The sequence below is a fragment of the Dipodomys spectabilis genome, unplaced genomic scaffold (genome assembly GCF_019054845.1).
Source record: "Dipodomys spectabilis isolate Male_0828 unplaced genomic scaffold, ASM1905484v1 ptg000529l, whole genome shotgun sequence".
NCBI lineage: Eukaryota > Metazoa > Chordata > Mammalia > Rodentia > Heteromyidae > Dipodomys > Dipodomys spectabilis.
In genome coordinates this window covers 859,005-878,804 of record NW_024871206.1, presented here as the reverse complement: position 1 = coordinate 878,804, position 19,800 = coordinate 859,005, and positions in this window count along the sequence as shown.

Sequence of the window (19,800 nt, the reverse complement as noted above, 5' to 3'; positions counted from 1 at the left end):
TTTTAGTGTGGTCTTGTTGGTAAACATTTGGGTAAATGCCCAAAAGTGGGATTGCTGGGTCATAGGGGAGCTCTATGTAAAGTCTTTTGAGAAACCTCCGTACTGCTTTCCAAAGTGGTTGAACAAGTTTACACTCACACCAACAATGAAGTAAGGTTCCCTTCTGTCCACATCCCCTCCAGCATCTGTTGTTATTAGAGTTCTTGATTTTTGCCATTCTAACTGGGGTGAGGTGGTATCACAATGTTGTTTTGATTTGCATTTCCTTTATGGCTGGGGAGGTTGAGCATTTCTTCATGTGTCTCTAGGCTATCCTTTCTTCTTCAGAGAAGTTTCTCTTTAAGTCTTTAGCCCACTTATTTATTGGGCAGTTGTTTCTTTGAGGATTTGTTATTGTTTCTTTGAGGATTTGTTATTGGGGGATTTAATTTTGTGAGTTCCAAGTATATTTTAGATATGAGACCCTTGTCTGTTGTATGGCTAGTGAAGATCTTCTCCCAATCCATGGGCTTCCTATTGATCTTGCTAGCTATGTCCTTTGCCATGCAGAAGATCTGCAACTTCATGCAATCCCATTTGTCAAACCTTTCTTTGATTTGTTGTGTTACCGGGTCTCTACTAAGAAAATTTCCTCCTGAGCAAAGGAGACCTAGGGTTTCTCCTATTCCATCCTTGTGCCAGTACCAAGCTGTTTTGATTACTATGGCTTTATACTAGAGTTTGAAATTTGGTATTGATATTCCTCCAGCAGTGTTCTTTCCGTTGAGGAACATTTTTGCTCTTCGGAGTCTTTTATTGTTCCATATGAATTTTTGGATTGCCTCTTCTATTTCCTTGAAGAATGAAGTTGGAATTTTGGTAGGTATTGCATTGAATTTGTAGATAGCCTTGGGAAGTATTGCCATTTTCACCATGTTACCTTTCCAATCCAGGAGCATGGGAGGTTTTGCATTTTCTAAGTTCTGTTTTGATTTCCTTTTTCAATTTTTAAAATTTTTCATCATAGAGGTCCGTCACTTCTTTGGTTAAGTTAATTCCGAGGTATTTTATTTTTTGTGTAGCTATTACAAATGGAGTTGCTTTCCTAATTTTAGCCACACTTTTCTCGTTGTTGGCATACAACAAAACCATTGATTTTGTGGGGTTAATTTTATACCCTGCTACTTTGCCAAAGTTTTGAATCAGCTTGAGGAATTTGGGAGTGGAATTTATGGGATTCTTTAAATACAAGATCATGTCATCTGCACAAAGGGAGTGTTTTATTTCTTCTTTTCCAATTTGGATACCCTTTATGTTTGCATCTTCTCTTATTGCTGTAGCTAGGCATTCTAATACTAGATTGAAGAGAAGTGGAAAGAGTGGACATCCTTGTCTGGTTCCTGACTTAAGAAGAAATGGCTTTAGTTTTTCACCATTAATTATAATGCTGGCTGTAGGTTTGTCATATAGAGCCTTTATTGTTTTGAAGAATGTTTCATGGATTCCTAATTTTTCCAAAACCTTCATCATAAACGGGTGTTGAATCTTGTCGAATGCTTTTTCTGCATCTATTGAGTTAACCATGTGGTTCTTATCCTTGCTACTGTTGATGTGATGAATAATATTAATTGATTTGCATATATTGAACCAGCTTTGAATCCCTGTTTGATCGTGTTTTATGATTTTTTGGATTTTTTGTTGAGAAGTTTTGCATCAATGTTCATCAAAGAAATTGGTCTATAATTCTCTTTCTTTGATGAGTCCCTGCCTGGTTTTGGGATGAGTGTTATGATTGCTTCATAGAATGTGTTCAGTAGTGAACTTTCTCTTTCAATTTCATTGAATAGTTGGAGGAGTATTGGTGTGAGCTCTGCTTTGAAGGCCTTGTAAAATTCTGCTGTAAAACCATATGGTCCTGGACTTATCTTAGCTGGGAGGTCTCTTATTGCAGTTTCTATTTCAATGCTTGTTATGGACCTGTTAAGATGGTTTAACTAATTTTGGTTTAGTTTTGGCATGTCAACATTTGCTAGGAAAAGGTCCATTTCTGCCAAGTTCTCAAGCATATTAGCATAAAGTTTTGAGAAGTATTCCCTTATAATGTTCTGAATCTTGGTTGTTTCCGTGGTGATGTTTCCATTCTCATCTCTGAGTTTACTTATTTAGGTGTGTTCTCTTCCTTTTCTGATAAGATTTGCTAAGGGTCTGTCAATTTTGTTAATTTTTTCGAAGAACCAACTTTTTGTTTTGTTGATTCTTTCTATAGTTTTTTTGGTTTCTAATTCTTTTAATTGATTTAATTTTAATTATTTTTTTTCAGTCTACTGGATTGGGTTTTATCTTACTGCTCTATTTCAAGGAGGTTTAGATGTCTCATTAAATTGTTGGTTTCAGATCTCTCCAATTTGTTGATGTAGCATCTCAGAGCTATAAACTTGCCTCCGAGTACTGCCTTTGCTGTGTCTTAGAAGAGCTGGTAATTTGTGTGCTCAATTTTGTTGAATAGCATTAACATTTGAATTTCCTTTCTAATTTCTTCCATAACCCACTCGTGATTCTGCAGTGTGTTGTTCAGCCTCCATTATTACCGGACTTTCTTTGGTGGCTTTTATTGTTGAGTTCTAATTTTATTCCCTTGTGGTCAGAGAGAATGCAAGGTATAACTTTAAAGTTTCTTAATTTGGACAAGTTTGCTTTGTGGCCGAAAATGGGGTCTATTTTAGAAAATGTTCCATGTGCTGCTGAGAAAAACATGTGTTCTGTTGCTCCTGGGTGAAATATTCAGTAGATGTATGTTAAAACTAGTTGATCTATGCAGCTGTTTAGATCCGCAGTTTCGCTGTTGAGTTTTTGCCGAGTTGATCTATCTATTGGGGAGAGTGGTGTGTTAAAGTACCCAACAATTAATGTCTTTGGATCTATGTGGGATTTGAGGGAAAGTAATGTTTCTTGGATAAATTTGGGTGCTCCATTGTTTAGCGAATAGATATTTAGAATTGTAATATCCTCCTGAAGTAGAGATCCCTTAATTAGTATGTAGGGACCTTCTTTATCTCTTCTCACGAATTTTAATTTGAAGTCTATTTTATCTGATATTACGATTGCAACTCCTGCCTGTTTATGGGGGCTGTTTGCTTGGTAGATTTTGTTCCAGCATTTAACATTGAAAATGTGTTTGTTTTTATGGGCAAGATGTGACTCCTGAAGGCAGCAGATAGAAGGATCTTGTTTTTTAAATCAACTAGACAGTCCAAGACGCTTAATAGGACAGTTAAGTCCGTTAATGTTGATAGATAGGACTGAGAGGTATTTGGGAGTTCCTGCCATGTTATCCACCTTCTTGGGGGGCTGCAAAACCTGGGTTTTTCCTATGGTTCTTGGATTCTCAGTTTGGGTGCAGTTTCTTGGCCTTTATTGTGGTCTTGTTAGTTATCTATGAGTAGGATATCTATAAGAATCTTTTGTAGGGCTGATTCGGTGGAGATGTGTTGTTTCAATTTTTCTTTGCTATGGATGTTTTCTATTTGGCCTTCATTTATGAAGGAGAGTTTAGCTGGGTACAGTATTCTTGGTTGATAGTTGTTTGTTTTTAGGGCATGTCATACATCCTTCCAGGCTCTTCTTGCTTTGATTGTCTCGGCTGAGAAATCTGAGGTGATTCTAATTGGTTTCCATTTATAGGTGATTAATCTTTTCTCCTTGTCAGCTTTAAGGCTCTTTTCCTTGGTCTGAGTTGATCCGGTGTGGATTATAATGTGACGGTGGGATGTCCTATTTTGTTCTGGTCTATTTGGAGTTCTAAAAGCTTCTTGTATCTGAATAGGCCCACCTTTTTGCATGTTTGGGAAGTTCTCTGCTAGGATCCTGTGAAACAAATTTCGTAGACAATTCACTTCTGTTTCTAGGTGCTCTTCTACACCAATTATCCTTAGATTAGCTCTTCTGAGGCTGTCTTCCAAGTGTTGGATAGTTCTATCATATTTCTTGGACTTGTCTTGGATGGTTGTATGTTCTTTCTCTATAATATCTAGGCTGTCTTCAATCCCCGAGTTTCGATATTCTTCATGGTCTAACCTGTGTCAAGACATTCTACTTTGTTTTTTATTTCTTTCCTTCTAATTGGTCAGATTTGATAACTTCAAATTCTTTGTTGAAGCTTTGTTTTAGATCTTGTTTTTACTTCTTTTCTTTCTTAATTTGGTGGTCAGTGTTTATTCTCAAATCACCTTGTTGATTGGTTATGGTTTCCTTGGACTCCCATTCCTTCTGTAGGGTTCCATTCAGCATTCCCTTTGTGGTCTCCCTGACTTCCTTCAGCTCTTTGTTAGTGGAACCCATGAATGCCTTTAGTGATCTTTGTGTATTCTCATCCTGCTCTCTCAATTCCTGTATTACTCTTTGCTTAGCTTCCTCCCATTCATGCCATTCCTGTAGTTCTCTTTGAGTGTTCTCAACCTTTTCATGCCATTCCTGCCTTTCTCTTTGAGTATTCTCAAGCTGCTCACACAAATCCTGTATCCGTTTTTGAGTAGCTTCCTCAAGCTCATGATATTCCTGTATAAACTTTGGATTGCCTCCTCTCTCTCCGTATCACGCTCATACAGAGTCCTTTGTAGGTTTTCAATCTCTTCCTGCATTGACCTTTTGTTTGCCTCCTCTCTCTCCCTATCATGCTCATACAGAGTCCTTTGTATGTTTTCAATCTTTTCGTTTATCATATTTCCCAGCAGTGTTTGTAGAGCTATTTGGGAACTCTCCTCTGGATTATTCATTATCTGTTCTGTCCGTGATTATCATGAGTGGGAGTGGAGATCCCCGGACTTGCCATTTTTCTTGTGTTTTTCCGGCTTACTCTGACCATTTGGGATTTAAATAACACCAGTTTTGTGCTAGAACACTATCTTAAGGCAAGCATCAACCAAAGTCAGAATTTCACAGTCAATAGTCTGCAGATACAATCTAGTTCAACAGATATATATTAATGGGCTACGAACCGCAGAAAAGAATTTGGAAAACCAGAAATTATTAAGTTTAGGGAGTAATGTGGGTAAAAAGTAGGAATAGAGTGATGTGGGAAGGTACAGGGAGAGTAAACTTAACTAAGTCCTAATCTCAGAGCAGGAAATATTTTGGATCGGATGAAAGTAGAGAGAGAGAAAAAAGAAGAAATAGAAAGGGAAAAAAAGAGACCAGAAAAAAATAGAAAAGTAAAAATTACAACTATTATGCAGACACGAGAACAAACTATTCAAAGAATGTGAATATAATGAGAGAAGGGGAAGGATATAAAGGAGATGTGAAAAATTTAAAAATAAAAATACCTAAAATATTATATAGGTATAAAGAGGTAGTACTGCTATTTAGGGATTTAAGTCTCAGAAGTTTTGAATTGAGTAATAAATTTGTGGATTATGTGTGTACACAATGGGAGATAGGATCTAACAGTCAACTACAGGTTTATCTGAAGATGTGCAGAACAATTAGGTCACATAAAGGAGAACGAAAGAGAAGAAAAGGTGAAAAGGATTAGAAAGAAAGAAAAAAAGATCAGAAGTTCAGTAGAGCTAAACAAAAAACAAAAAGAAATTTTAAAAAAAGCAAGAAAAAAAAAGAAAGAAAAAGGCACACACCCATGTATCCCTAAAATAAAAATTATAAGAGGAAAAAAAAGTTACTAGAAAACAATTTTTTTTCAAAAAAGGTAAAAGTTAAAAATTAAAAAAAAGTTTTACGAAAGAAAAGAAAATTTATAAAAGGAAAAAAAAGAAGAAAAAGCAGAAAAAAACAGTTCTTTGATTTTTTTGGGAAGGTGGGAAAAATCCTGTATCTCCCTTGTGTCCATAATCAGCCTCTTGTTGGAGTCTCTGGTCTGCTTGTGGTCCTGTGGCTTGGTTGGTTTCTTAAGTCCGTTTGTTTGGACAGGCAAAAAATGCTCTGCTTTACCCAGGATTTTGCGATCCTCCTCCCAGGTTAGTTCAATGGGTGGGAGATCTGCTTTGAGTATCACAAAAGAGGGAGATGGCTCTTTCCTCAAGTTTGGAGATGAAGTGATGAGGCCAGGTTCTGGGTAGTGTTGAGGCCTTTCAGAAAACAGTAGCTTTTCCCGGGGGCTAGTTTGTGAGAAACTCACAGAGCCCAGACTGGAGCCACACTCAGTGTTTATGTTTACTGAATTTCAATTGATTGTCAAGGCTGCTAAAGGGAGGCTCAGCCTATGGTTCTGATTACCCAGTGCAGGAAGCCACTTCTGGGGCTGGTGCCTGAGCTAGGTGACTTTTCCCTGGGTGGAGCTGAGTCTGGCAGGTCAATTTAGGTTTTTGTGACCTGCTAAGTGACTCTAGATTTCTTCCAAGGCCTGAGTTGGTGCTAGCAGCTCCACTGAGCTTTGTCGGTATCCAAGATGGAGATCTCTGGTACTGGGGGAGGCAGAAGGGTGGCCTTCCCTCCTCTGCTCCCTGAGAAAGAGTGAGGACGTCAGGCTTCTACTCACTCCATCTTGGTTCCTGGGTCGTCTCTGGTCTGTGAACTGCAGGATGAAGATGTCCGCTCCTTGTCGGTTCTTGCTGGTGTTGATTAGAATCCACTGCCCCGCTGCGTCTGGCTCCTTCGTCCTGGACTCTCTGTGATTCAGGTATGGCGGGTTCGGCCACCGCCGCCACCGTTGCCGTCGTGGCAGTGGCGGCTGCTGGCAAGAGCTCAGATCTGTCTCCTTGCCTGGCTTTTCCTTCTCTGGCCTAACTCTCTGTCCTGTGATAGCACACTTGTTGTGATTCTCTGGCTTAGGACTGGTCACTGGTACTCTAAAACTGCTTTCTATGTGAGAGCTTGTTTAGCCTCCAGCTTCTCCTCCGCCATCTTCCTGGAACTCTTATCAATCTAATCTTTCATAAGGGAGTTAAAATTTAAAATGGAAGAAAGACAGCCTCTACAGTAAATGGTGCTGGCAAAATTGGTTACTCACTTGTCGAAAACTAAGGCTAGGTCCTTAGATATCACTCTGCACTAGAATCATCTTTAAATGGATCAAAGACCTCAGAGACAAAGCAGACATTCTGAAAACATTACAGGATGCAATAGGAGAAACCCTAGGTCTTGTTGGGTAGGCTGAAATTTTCTTAATAGAGACCAGAAACCCAACAAATCAAAGAAAGGTTGGACAAATGGGATTGCATGAAATTGCAGAGCTTCTGCACGGCAAACGACATAGGTAGCAAGATCAATAGAAAGCCCACGGATTGGGAGATCTTCACGAGCCATACAATGGACAAGGGTCTCATATCTAAAATATACTTGGAACTAAAAGAATTATATCTATTTTAATGTCTGTTCTAAAGTTTACAGCATTTCTATGTGAAGAAATGCCTGTTTGTGAAAAATAGGCTTGGAAAACCTATGATTTTACATTTCAGTTCCAAAGTTCTAAAATGTATATAATAAAACGAGATAATATATTTTATGTGAATTACATGTCAACCAAAAAAAACTGTTGTTAAAAATACTCCACACAAAATCATAATACCTAGAAAGATGTTTTCTATGTTGGCTAAAAATGTGTCAACTACAGTTTTTGAAACAAAGATGTGATTCTGTTTATTTTGAATGTATACAACGATAACTCAATCAACAAGTGTTTGTGATGACTGTATTACCTAGGAATTATGTATCGCTTATAAGTAATTGATATTTTCTGGAAGAAACTTTTATCTAATGACAGAAGACACAAATCTATGCACCTGCATTTTATGAAAGACATATGTTACTTGCTCTATCCAATTGTTTCTCTCTACTTTGTTAGGAAAAATGTGTTCTCGAGATAAGAACCAATAGTAGTGAAAAGAAACAAAATACACAATCATCTTGATTTATTTGTGAAAATAATAAATCAGATAAAACAATTCCACTTAAGGGACTCCAATGTTCTTGTCTATGAACATGTTCCTAAATGGCAACATCCATTGACTTTTTGGAATTTTAATTTTTACGAACATATGAAAACTAGAACAAGGAAACAAATATAGTCTTATAGCAAACCAGCCTCAGAAAAATTTTCTTAATTGTTTTTAAATTACAAAAGTATTAATACCATTAAGAAAATGATCCTTTCTATGGAAATCATTTAAAAATGTTTATCACTTATTATAATACAAATATCAAACAAGAGTAATTTTATATAGTTATTACAAATATCATTTTATTACTATCATAAAATAGAATAAAAGACCAGTCCCAATGTATTACCTACCTATCATTATTCTTAATTTGTAATCATTATGTAAATATCTTAAACAAACTAGTCATGTCTTTAACATAGACATAAATATTCTATACTTTTTAGAATACATTTTCCAAGGGAATGTATTCATTTTTCTAAGAAATGTTCACAGCACTTAAAAGATGCTTTGCGAAATTAATGTGATATATTATTTGTTGTGGTAGTTGTTTGCAAAGCCTTGGCATTGTCCCTAAGCCTTTTTCTGCCCAAGAAAAGCACTCTACTACTTGAAGCACAGAGCTAATTTCTGTTTTTTAGTGGTTAATTGGAGATAAGAATGTAACAATTAATTTTCTGTCTGGACTAGTTTTGAAAACAATTCTAAGATCTCAGCCTCCAGAATAGTTAGAATTATATGTGTGAGTTACCGGAACTTAGTTTCATGTATTTTGTTAAATTTTAATAGTGGTTTAAGATGTTTGTTTCAGTATAATGTACATCATTCTAAACATACATTTAGATATATGAAAATATTGCTGATGACAATTCCCTCTAAAAATGTATGACTTTCTACACATAACCTTTATATCTATATCTATATCTATCAATCTATCTATCTCTTTATCTATATATACTTCTGAAGACAAACTTCCTATAAAAATTTTATGCTGCTTTCAGCCACACTTTTCTCGTTGTTGGCATAGAGAAAAGTCATTGATTTTTGGGGGTTAATTTTATACCATTCATTTTTGGTGGGAGTGTAAACTTGTTCAACCACTTTGGAAAGTCGTATGGAGGTTCCTCAAAAGACTCCACATAGAGCTCCCCTATGACCCAGCAATCCCACTTTTAGGCATTTATCCAAATGTTTACAAACAAGACCATATTAAAGCTACCAGAACAACTATGTTTATTGCAGCATTATTTACTATAGCTAAGATATGGAACCAACCCAGATGCCCTTCAGTAGATGAATGGATCAATAACATGTGGTATATATACAAAATGGAATTCTATGCCTCCATCAGGAAGAAAGACATTGCCTCATTTGTTAGGAAATGGAAAGACTTGGAAAAAATATATATTAAGTGAAATAAGCCAGGCCCAAAGAAACATAGGTCCCATGGTTTCCCTTATTTGAAATATCAAGTATATGTATGAGTCAAGCAGAAAAGGTCAGATAAGGTGATGTTAGGAAAATGAACCCCAAGATATGTATTTAAATGTTTTTTTTTCTTTCATGCATTTGTTTCTAACACATTTTTTTTTGTCTTTTCTTTTTTGGTACTGGGGATCGAACCCAGGACGTTGCACTTGCTAGGCAAGCGCTTTGCCACTGAGCTACTTCCCAGCCCTCTAATGCATTTATAAGATTATTTCTTTGTTGCTTTGTATGTCCCTCCCCCACAGTATAACCCCTGCTTTCACTTTATTTGATGTCGGTATAATTAGTGGAGGGGAAGGGGAAAAAAAAGTCGTTTGAATAAGGATACAGGTGGACCTGTTGCAACAATGAGAAGTACAAGTTGACATGTCGAAAATGAATTTTTAAACTTTGATGGGGGGGGAGATTGGGTGGGGGGTGGGGGGAAGGCTGGGAAGGGATGGGAAGGGGAAATAAAGGAGGAGGCTACAATGCTTGATAAGAATTGTACTCATTATCTTATCCAAGTAAATGTAACCCCTCTGTACAGTATTTTCACCATAAAAAATAAAAAACAAAAAAAGATAATAAAAATGTAATTAAAAGTAAAAAAAAAATTGTTACAGTACATTTGGTTTAGTAAACCAACTCAACTACAGCCTTTTCCTGATGCAACTACAGGTACACCACATGTCCTTGTTTCTGAGAATAAGAAAAAGTTGCCACAGGCGTTGTACACATGTATGATGTACATACTAACGGCCTTGCATTAATGAAGTCTTGAAATTCTAAATAATATCTAAATAAGAAGCTCCCTATCTTTATTTTCACATTTGGGGATCACTAAGTACCAAAGTTATGTAAAAGGCTAGGGTAAGAATATGGAAATGAAATCTGTCTCCTAATATTATAAAGATAAATTACATCATTTTGTGTTACACTTTCTAAAATAATAACAAAAAGTAAAACAGAAACAGAAACTCAATTTTCTATCCTTCTTATCATTCCAACAGAAATTTGAGAATCCAGTAAAGATACAGCAATCCTAGGTTGGCATAGGATGTTATAGGATCACTAGATAGTGCAAAAAAGTTAACAAAAATGCATCTCCTGATACAATGGAAACAAAATCTACACCTGTAGATTGTGATATAGGTAGAAAATAGTTTCTACTCTTCTAAGTCATTTCCTGTCAGGAAATGACACAAGGGTTTGCAGCTTATAACCCAGCAACAAATAATGCTTCTAAATGTAAACAATCATGATACTAAGAGTAATCAAGGCTACTCCCATTGCTATCGCTGATAAATAAGAATGATATTGGGGAATAGTCAATCTTCAGCATTTTCATACCTTTCCTTTTCTCCAACATGACAAGTCCTAGGCAAGATATATAAAATATTAACAAAGGATTTTTTATTATGCACACTAAAGCAAATACACTTTCTCTTTGCAAGCCTGACTTTGAAAGAGTCAGACCCTCACAATTTTTTTATAGAAAAAAGTTTAGTCCTTTGACTTAAGTATTTTCCTGCCTTTCGACGTTGCTCTCTATTATTTTGGCAACTACATAGAAAAACAAGATAAATCCATGAAGCTTATGTTGGATTGTTCAAGGTCAAGCTGTCTTCAAAGTTTTCTGTTCCCTTCTTCACTGCTAATTAAGGTTTAATTGTTGCTCTTTAAATGATAACAAAATGTGATACTTTAACATATATTCTCAGTGAAACCGGTGAAAACAGGAAGTCTGCGATTGCTTTTTTAATTGTTTTCATATATTTTCCTTGGATATCTTCATTATTGCCTTTATTCTAATCAGGAACACAGTGTTACACAAAAAGATCTTCTTATGATATAGGATGTTAGGCAGGAAAAAATTAGATGTATAATTCATATCTTAAGAGACCGAGAAACTCAGAAGACATCTTGCTATTACTGGCATGGTTAAGATGACTTGAATGTGTTAGTTCCTCAGCTAAGTGAAATGCAATAAAATGTTACAGTTGTTGCAAACAATGAATATATCTTATACTTTTCTGCTCCAATGAGATGAAATCTCTGACAAGGTTGGAGGGCATATCGATTTTATGGTAGAAGGGTTAACGTTAGAAATCCAAGGGAGATTGCTAAAACGGCACTGCCTATCACGAATCAGTTCATTATACTTGTGGCATATTAGTACATAAACATACAAATATGAATTGAGTGAGAAATGTCTGATTTATACAGTTGATTCAATGACAACTAAAACCAGAAAACACTTCTCTACATTTATATAAACTAGTATATCTATTGATGACTTTAAAAAATTTAGAATATGTTTTAATGTTTATGTCAAATTATTTGTTTATTTCTAACTATTTATTTTTAATTATTGTCAGTCGTGGGGCTTGAAATCTGGGCCTGGACACTGTCCCTCAGCTCTTCAGATCAACACTAGTGCTCTACCACTTGGGCCACTGCCAGTTTTCTGGTGGCTCATTAGAGATAAGAGACTCGTGGACTTTTCTGCCTAGGCTGGCTTTGAACCATGATTCTCAGCTCTCAGACTCCTTAGTAACTATGGTTACAAGCATGAAACATTGGCACCTGTCTACCTAATTATTTTTTAATCATTTATGAAATGTGGATTGTTATTCACATTCATTTATATGTTGTGTAATGATCAAGCTATATCACATCGACTAATTTCTTTATGTAACATTTCGTTTTTGTGAGACTTCTAAAAATCTTATCTTTTGGCTTGATAAAATATCTATTCTTAACTATAATCACTTTGCTTCTTGTTGCATACAATCGATATATTTAGTTTTAGTCTTGGAAGTCTTCTAAACTCATGTAAAACATGAGTTGTAACGTGAAAGAAATTTATGGTTCCATTACTTGCCTTAGGAAAACAATTATGCCTTTTGTTTATAATTATATTTCTGTGTAAAATTCATTTATTTCACTGTTAAACTTGATAAGTTATATCAAGTAGATTCAAACTTATATTTGAAAATTGCACACTTACCTCAAATACACTTCCACTTTCTTCTTCCTCATAATTAAAATAACAGTAAAGTAAAGCTTGGTGTTAGCCGTTCATTTGTAGAATCCTAGAAACTCAGAGTCTAAGGCCTGAAGATTTTGGTTCAATGGCAGCCTAAATAGACAAAAATGTGAAAACATATCTCCAATTGTCCAGCAAGAAAGAGAAGGTGAAGAAGTGGCTCAAGGAATAGAGTGTCAGAGCCATGAGCAAAACATTCAAGGGAGCCCATTAAACATTGATTTCAAGCCCTAAAAATGACCCATACACATGACAACAACAACAAAAAAGTACTATGAAAATCAGTAATGAAGACAAAATAGTAGAAAAGATTCTGAGAAATGTTTTGTGAACATATGGAAGACAGAAGTCATTTGACAAGATTTTGATTCATGAGAGGGAAAAGTCACTGTCTCATTTGTATAATCTCATTGTACTTTTTGTGTTGAAACCTTGCTTCTGGATAACTTGTGAAAGAGTAGATTGGATTACCTGAAATAGCAAAAATTGCCTGTAACTATGCACCATCTCACTCTGCAAAAATCTAAAATTGTACCTATTAATTTAAATAAAACCTCAGGATAGAGACAGTTTGGTTCACATACACAAGGATCCTTATTTTGAGGCTTCAGACCAGTGCTTTTGATTATACCCACTCCTGCTTTACCCCCATCCCCATGTGCATCTAAACCTTACTAAGCTGCACCAACCCAAGGCTTTGAACTACAGCCCCCTGCCTTAATCTCCTTTTTCTCCTGCTTCAACTCATTTCACATGGTATCTCTGTCTTAGATTTAGTTGCTTTCATTCTAATCTTCACCAGAAAACTCTTATATTCATGTCAACCCACTATAAATAACCTAGTTAGAATAGGGAGTAAAGCTTTAGAATTGGCTGAGGCTCCCATTTGTAGATTCGCTCCCAAATAAATCTGTGCTACACTATCTCTTTTTTTCCATGGTTTTTCAGTCGGACAAATGATTGATTTGGTTTGATGTAATTCCATTTATCCAGACTTATTTTGGAAGTTTTGACCTGTGCCAAGGAGCCCTCTTGTTTCCCCTAACTTTTGTAATCGATACTGGTGAAGGGGGATATATAAAAATCTAACTACAGTTTTCTGTGTACAGCCAATTCTACCAGCACACTTTTGTGAAGAGGCTGTTTTCCTACCATCCTGTGATTCTGGCTTCCTTATCAAAGATTATGTGCCTATAGGAGTGGCTTCCTTTCGGGCCTTCAATTCTGTTGCATTGATGGAATTCTGTGCTTTCATTGGAAAGAATGGCATTACATCATTCCTGAGGAAATGGAAAGACTGGAAATTAGCCAGATCCAATTAAATATATGCTGCATGGTTTTCCTCATTTGTAATAACTAGATATGTCCATAAATCTACAAATTAATCCAATAGATAGTAAAGGACAAATAATTACAATTGAACATGATTAACAACACTCTAAGCATTTACATAGCAAGAACAAGGGAAGCTATTTTTAGGAGAGGATCAATATGGCTCAATAGCTATGTGCATATGACCAAATAAAGTGTTGCCTGTTGCAATCAACTCTAAGAATCAATCTAACATGAGAAATATATATATCTGTATATAATTTTCATTGATGTCACAAAATTAACTTACTTCCCTGTAATCTCAAAAGCAAAGTTTTAAGTTTAGAAGATAAAATTGAGGAAAGTTTTCATCTCATAAACTAAAATACATAAGGGAAAAGGTGGGAGAGAAAAGATAAGATGAAAAGTAGAGTGCTATCAATTTAAGAATTCATAAACAATTTCCAAAAATGTACAAGAGAGCTGGGGTAGTTTTAGTACTAGATTAATATATACAAAGCCATGGGTTCAATCTCCATGAAGGCCTAATAATAAGTTAATAAATAGTAATAATAAAATAATTCCTTGAAATAAATGCTTTCATATTAGAGAGGCCTGAATCCTGACAGTAAACACAATACTCTCAATTCTTGTATCCAATGACATGGAACTACAAGAATGAAGAGGAAATAGTTTCCCTTTTCTATCTTTTCCTTTCCTTTTCTGTTTTCTTCTTTTCTTTTTTCCTTTGGCGCTACTAGTCCATGAAGTTGCTAAGGCTCTGACCACATTAGACTTTTTTTACAGCTGAGGTCCTACTTTTTGGTCAATCCTCCCTCCCTGGAACAATAATTTCTTACTTATGGCTTCCACAAACGTGAGATAACAGGGAAATTACACCATATCTAGCTCTCTTTGTTTTTGTAGTCTCTCACGAATTTTTTTTTTATCAGATCTGACCCTGGATATCAGTCTTTTAAACCTCTGCCTTCTAATTAGCAAAGTACATTTCATCTCAAGCTTGGACCCAGATTATTTTTGAGTGTAAACATTTAAAATTGACTTTTTTTTCCTATATATCATTAAATTTAATTGAGGTTAGTATGAGTCTTTATCATGGTATAAGAAGAACACAGATAAATCCCTTGAATATTTTTTCCAATTTATTTAAATATTTCTAGTATGACATCACAAGTAGGACAGTAATATTTCACAAGTAACTTATGAATACTTCAGTTATTTAAATTATTTTGTGCACATATTAAGTCCAATATAGTTTTATCAACTCTATGTGAATATACCATATAATGTTTTATTATTTGAATCTTATTCTCCAAACCTCCAGGTTAAAAACATTTTTAAAAGTGAATTGAATTGTGGTTCAAATCTCTATTCAACTATCATAATTAATTTTTTGAACATTTTTATTATCTTTAAGTTGTTGTACAAAGGATTTGCCATTCGCTCAAACGGTTTATGCATACAGTGCATCTTGATCAATGTCACCCTTTTCAATACTCTCATCCACTCCTCCCAATTAACCCCAGTCTTTAGGTATCTAAATATGTTATGTATGGAATTACTTGCCATTTAACAAAGCAGTTTATGTGTACAATGCACCTGGAATTCCGTTACCACTTCAACATCTTCACCCCCATTTCACACTACCCCTTGCTTTGTATATTTCAATTCTGGGAAGTATGCAATGGATTCTTGCCTGTGTTCTATCCTTTTCCACTTCAAATTTTTACCCTTCTCACATTGCCCACCCCCACTTTCCTCTCTTGTAGTACACATTTACGGTATATATTTTATTAGACGTTGACTTAATATATTAAGGGAATTAGAGTATTTTCACTCTCCATGGACTCTGACACTTCAGATATTTCATTTGTACCTCTTTGCATACCATGCAGTGTGTTAACTTTTATGATTATAGGCATTTTCTATCTACCAGAAATGAGGAAAAATATGCCACCTAAGTTTCTTGGGTCCAGTTAATTTCACTTGACATGATTATTTCTAAGTTTTCCATTTTCCTTAAGAATGGTGCAATATTATTCTTTTTGATGGATGAATAGAATTTGATTATGTATGTATATATATATTTATACAGATACATATATATACACATACATACATATATACATACTTGTAAATAGGGATCAAAAATTATGTATATATAATTCATACACACACATACAATTATTGATCCTTTTTTACAATGAGAAGCATGTGGGCAGATTCCATAGTTGGCTTCAGAAAATAATGCAACAATGAACATGATTGTGCTGGCAGCTCCAGTGAGGCCTTCTTTCTGCTCTATTGGATAAACGCCCAAAAGATGAATTGCTGTATCATAGGGAGGTCTCGATTCAGTTTTGTGAGCCACCTCCATAGTGTTTTCCAAAGTGCATGAAGAAGATTAATTTCCATCAATAGTGTAATAGAGTTTCCTTTGGGCCACATCCTTATCAGTATCTGTGATTGTTCGTTTTTACAAAAGACATTGTAACAGGGTTGAGATGAATCACAGCGTTGTTTGGATTTGCCTTTCTTTTATGAAGAGAGAGGTATCTATTTGTCATTTAACTTCTTTTTTCTAAGAAATTCTCTTTAAGCCTTTATCCAATATATTAATTAGATTGTTGTTTATTTGAGAGCTTATTTTTGTTGGGTTTAAATTTTTTGATCTCTCAATATGGGTTAGTTATGAAAATCCTTGTCTGGTGCTAAGCTAGTAAAAATATTCTTCCATTCTTTTCTATTTCTATATATCTTGCTAACATTTTCCTTTGCCATGAAGAAACTCTTCAGTTTCATGCAATTCTATGGATTCCAAAAGAATGATATCACACCATTATTCATAAGGAAATGGAAAGACTTGGAACAAACTTACATTAAGAGATATGGAGGTCAGATCCAACGTTTATGGAATTCAGTGGAAGTGAACACACAAAATTCTACATCCTCTGGGACACAACAGCACAGGCAATACTCAGAGGAAAATTTATAGCTTTGAGTATGTACATCAACAAATTAGAATCAGCACTAATGATGCACCACTAGGTCCTTGAAAAACAGGAACAAGCCAATCCAAAAACCAGTAGACAGAAATAATATAAATTCGATCAAAGAAATAAATTAATCAGAGTCTCAAAAAACATACAAACAATCATAATTGACTTTTATCTACTAGTAGCTCACAAATTCGCCCAATAAATGTCAATGTAGCTATTTCCAGTGATAGACTCAACCAGCTCAAACCAGTGAACAAAACAAACTTCTAGCATTCTAAGAAACAATGCTTTAATTGCTTTTCTAAAATAAATTCATTCTGTTGTTATCATTAAGGTGATTTATACAGGGATTGCAATTACATGAGTCAGGTAATGAGTACATTTCCTTTTATGAAATGTCTTCAGTTCCCTCACTTGTTCTGAGTCCCTCCCTCCTGTTCCCACCCATATGTTAAATAGTTCACTTTCATTAATGTTCAATGAACTAAACTGCTGCATTTTTCACCCTTTTCCCTAAAGCTCTGTGCCCACCTCACATCTTCCTGAAGACATACAATAGATATAACATGCATAAAGTAAGGAGACAAAATCACTACAAAATATAAACAACAATAACAAACACAAAACCAAAAAAGGAGTATTCTGTTTCCATATCTCATACTTTGTTTCAGTATGTATATCATTATATATATATATATATATATATATATATATATATATATATATAATTATATTTTCTCATAAAGTCAAATCTGGGAATAAGGTGATAACTTATAATTTTGCTTTGTATTTAAAAATGCCTTTTATTTTAACTTTAAAGTTGTAAGTAACTCAATTAAAGTCCTAGTGAAATTTGAAGGTTCGGATTGAAAATTAAATTTTCAAAATGTCTAATAGTTCCATTTTGGCAACCAAAATCAAAAACAGGTATGTTTTATCCTGAAGTGTGTCATTATTTTATTTGAAGAAACTAAAATAAATGCAATATTAATTCAGTGGAAATAAAAAAGACATCAAATACTTATAGAATGCATCAATTCCATAGATTTTGAGATTTATTGATAAAATTAATAAAACTTGTTTTAAGTAGATTACTTAAGATATGAAACAAGTGATAATTTTCTTTGCTAGGTGAAGTTGATATAGGAATCAAAACCCAAAGATTCCAGAATTCGGTGTGCTTGATACGTGTCAATTTACACATATGCTTGGCTTATCTCAATGTTATATGAAGATAACTGAGAACAGGAGTAGAATAAAAAATTCACTCAAAATTTTAGCTTTATTTTGTGATAAAATATGTCTTTTTTAATATCTCTTTATTTTATTTGAAAAATCTGATAAATTTATTTAAGTCACATCAACAATAATGAGACATAAACAGCCCCTAGCTCCTTAAAAGACGTGAGGAAGCTAATCAAAGAGTAATACAGGAATTGCGAGAGCGGGATGAGACTAGAAAAGATCAATCGAGGCTTTCATGGAATTCATAAACAGACAGCTGAAGGAATTCTGGGAGACCCCAAATGCAATGGTGAATGGAGCACAACAGAAGGAATTGGAGTCCAAGGAATCCATAACCAATCAAATTTGAGAATAAATACTGACCATCAAATTAAGAAGGTAAAGAAATTCAAAGAAGATCTAAAACAAAGCTCCAACAAAGAATTTGAAAACATCAAAGCTGACCAATTAGAAGGAAAAGAAATAAAAAACAATGTAGAAAGTTTTGACACAGGTTAGACCATGCAGAAGATCGAATATTGGGGATTGAAGATAGCCTAGATATTGTAGAGAAAGAACACACAACTATCCAAGACAAATCCAGGAAATATGATAGATCTATTCAACATTTGGAATACACCATCTGAAGGCCTAATCTGAGGATAATGGCTTTAGAGGAGCAGCTGCAGACAGAAATTAATGGTCTAGGAAATTTCTTTAAAAGAATCCTAGCATAAAACTTCCTAAACACGCAAAAAGATAGGCCTATTCTGATACAAGAACCCCAAATAGACCCTACCGGAAAATTATATCCCACCATGACATTATAATCCCCACAGGATCAATTCAGACCAAGGAAAATAAGATCCTTATAGCTGTCAAGGAGATAAGATCAAACATTTATAAAAGGAAACAAATTAGAATAACCTCAGATTTGTCAGCAGAGACAATTAAAACAAGAATGGAATGATGTATATCATGCCCTAAAGACAAACAACTATCATCCAAGAATACTGTACCCAGCTATACTCTCCTTCATAACCAGAGGTCAAATAAAAACCTTCCATAGCAAAGAAAATCTTAAACAATATGTCTCCACCAAACCATCCCCACAAAAGATTTCCTCATATAGAAAATCAAAAAGACCACAATAAAGGCCAAGAAACTGCACCCAAACTGAGAATCCAAGAACCATAGGAAGAACCCAGTTGCCGCAACCCCCAAGAAGGTGGATAACATGGCAAGAACTCCCGAATACCTCTCATTCCTAACTTCCAATATTAACGGACTTAACAAAGACTGTCTAGTTGGATTAAAAAGCAAGATCCTTCTATCTGCTGTCTTCAGGAGTCACACCTTGCCCATAAAACAAACACATTTTGCATGAAAGGAAAAGAAAAACAAAAAAAAAAAACATTTCAATACTTATCTAGGGGTTCATTAAGGTGGACCCATTGCAACAATGAGATGTACAAGTCATTATATCCAAAAACGAACATTACAAATTTGGTGGGGGGTGGAGGAAGGAGCAGGTGGAGGGAGAGGAGGAGTGTGGGAAGGAATAGAAAGGGGAAATACAGAGGAGGCAACTCATTATCTTGCCCATGTAATTGTAACTCCTCTGTAAGATATTCTCACAATAAAATTAAAAAAAAAAAAAGAAAACAACAACAGCAACAAAAAACGTATTTTGAAAGTGAAAGACTGGGACAAAATCTACCCAGCAAATGGCCCACATAAACAGGTGGAAGTTGCAATCCTAATATCAGATAAAATAGACTTCAAATTAAAACTAGTGAGATAATATAAAGAAAAACACTACATACTAATTAAGGGATCTCTCCTCTAAGAGGATATT